A 2,426-nucleotide genomic window follows, 5' to 3' on the forward strand; every position below is an offset into this window, starting at 1 on the left:
TTATATACTCTGGGAAGCTTTCCTTGACCATGCCCAATCTTAGCCAGATTTAGTAAAGTAAGTGACATATATGCTCCCATAGTATACTGTAAATCCTCTATTATAATTTTTTTTTTTTTTGTGGGGAAGATCAGTCCTGAGCTAACATCCATGCTAATCCTCCTCTTTTTGCTGAAGAAGACCGGCTCTGAGATAACATCTATTGCCAATCCTCCGCCTTTTTTTTCCCCGCAAAGCCCCAGTAGATAGTTGTATGTCATAGCTGCACATCCTTCTAGTTGCTGTACGTGTGACGCGGCCTCAGCATGGCCAGAGAAGCGGTACGTCGGTGCACGCCCGGGATCCGAACCCGGGCCGCCAGCAGCGGAGTGCACACACTTAACCGCTAAGCCACGGGGCCGGCCCTATTATAATTTTTTATATCCCTGTTATTCCTCTTTTCTTCTCTGAATCTATTTCAAGTTTTAAGATTCAGAAGAACAAGAACCAATTCTGTCTTGCACACTTACTTCTCTACCCTCCTTGCCTAGTACATTGCCTGGCACGTGTATTAGTCACTGAATTTGTAGTTATTGTTCATATTATTTTTTTTCCTATCCCTAAGTTTCTCCTAAGAATTAATACTTTACTTCATGGATATCATTGTAGTTCAGGGAAGATCTACATTCAGTAAAAAATAAAGTAGAAGCCACTGAAGGAGAATTTACAAAGACCTACAGACCTATACACAACATTTCCTTGAGAGAAGACTTATCCCATGTATTTCCCATAATGGAACTCAATACCAATGCCACATCCTTTCTGCTGACTGGCTTCGTGGGTCTAGAAAAGGCACACCACTGGATCTCCATCCTATTATCTGTAGCCTACATCTCCATACTTCTTGACAATGGCATTCTCATATTTCTCATCAGGGATAACCATAACCTCCATGAGCCCATGTACAATTTCTTAGCCATGCTAGTATCCACAGACCTTGGGATGACCCTGATTACAATGCCTACAGTGCTGTGCTTGATGTGAATAAATCACAAGGAAATCATCCATGGTGACTGCTTTCTCCATGCCTGCTTCATCCACAGCTTTTCTATCATAGAGTCTGGAATTTTGCTTGCCATAGCCTGTGAGCAGTTCATTGCCATCTGTAACCCACTGAGATATACTTGCATTCTTACCAATACTCAAGTGACAAAGATTGGAATGGGAGTTTTTATGAGGGGATTTGTTCTCATCTTATCCCCAGTATTGCCTCTCTATTGGTTTTGCTGTTGCAGATCCCATGTCCTCTCTCATGCATCTTGCCTCCACCTGGAAGTTATCAAACTAACCTGTGCTGACATCACCTTAAACCGCCTGTAGCCTGTTGTGATTATATTTTCTGTGGTCCTATTGGACTGCCTGATAAATTTTTTCTCCTATATTTTGATCCTCAAAACTGTCATGAGTATTGCTTCGGGAGAGGAGAGGTCCGAGTCTCCTACCACTTGTGTCTCCTACTTCTGCTGCATCTTTGCCTTCTCTGTCACTGTATTTGGTTTGCCATTCATCCACCAATTTGGAAAGAATGTTCCTCATCTAGTACATATCACAATAAGCTAAATCTATTTCCTTTTCCCTCCTTTTATGAGCCCTGTCGTCTACAGCACTAAAACTAAGCAGATTCGCAGTAGTATACTCCAGCTATTCTCTCTGCTACCATCAAGAACATGACATTTACTCTCTGCTGTCTGAGAAGGAACTAAGAGATTATAAACATAATGATAACTTGACTGGCATAAGTTTCTAAGAAACATTTTAAAATAAATGGACAAATATCATAAAAAATGTCTTTCAGATAGAACTGTTTCTTTTGCCACTCCTTTTATTCTCGTGAGGATGAAATATAATAAGCCATGTAAAATACTAAACATATTGCAAGGTGCTTAGCATGTGCTCAATTGATATTCATTTTATACTCAAATACTCTCAGTTTAATAATAGCAGACCTGACTCTGAGTTTTGCGACATTGTCCAACAAACTTAAGACAGACTGTGTTCATATTTTTTTTTCATATGAACTGGACATCCTTGTAACCAATGACTTTTACCTGTTTCATCCCTTGTGTAAAGCTAGTTGCCTTTTCTAGAATGTTGTCAACAGTGAAGCAGAGAGTCTGAGCTAATTTCCAAATGATTACTACTAAACATAGTGCACATATAAGGCAACTGTACATCTAAAGTATGAATGCTCAATTTTTACAGAGCAAGTGTATTAAAATGAAGAACTAAACCAATTCCTGGTCCAGAGGAAAAAGTTCTGTTATGAATCTTGATTAGAAAGTAATCAATCAGAAATTATGTATAATCAGAGCCTTAAGAAGAATTTAATTCAGACTGGAACTGGACATGAATGGAGCTTGGTGTGTATTTCTCATGTGTGTGAAACA

The 2,426-nt window shown here is 39.4% G+C and overlaps 1 pseudogene; it reads left to right on the forward strand.

The window, feature by feature from the left end:
- Positions 1-771: 771 nt before the first annotated feature.
- LOC131408035 (olfactory receptor 51B6-like) lies at positions 772-1,710 on the forward strand (annotated as a pseudogene).
- The last annotated feature ends 716 nt before the right edge of the window (positions 1,711-2,426 follow it).

The sequence above is a fragment of the Diceros bicornis genome, chromosome 7 (assembly GCF_020826845.1).
Source record: "Diceros bicornis minor isolate mBicDic1 chromosome 7, mDicBic1.mat.cur, whole genome shotgun sequence".
NCBI lineage: Eukaryota > Metazoa > Chordata > Mammalia > Perissodactyla > Rhinocerotidae > Diceros > Diceros bicornis.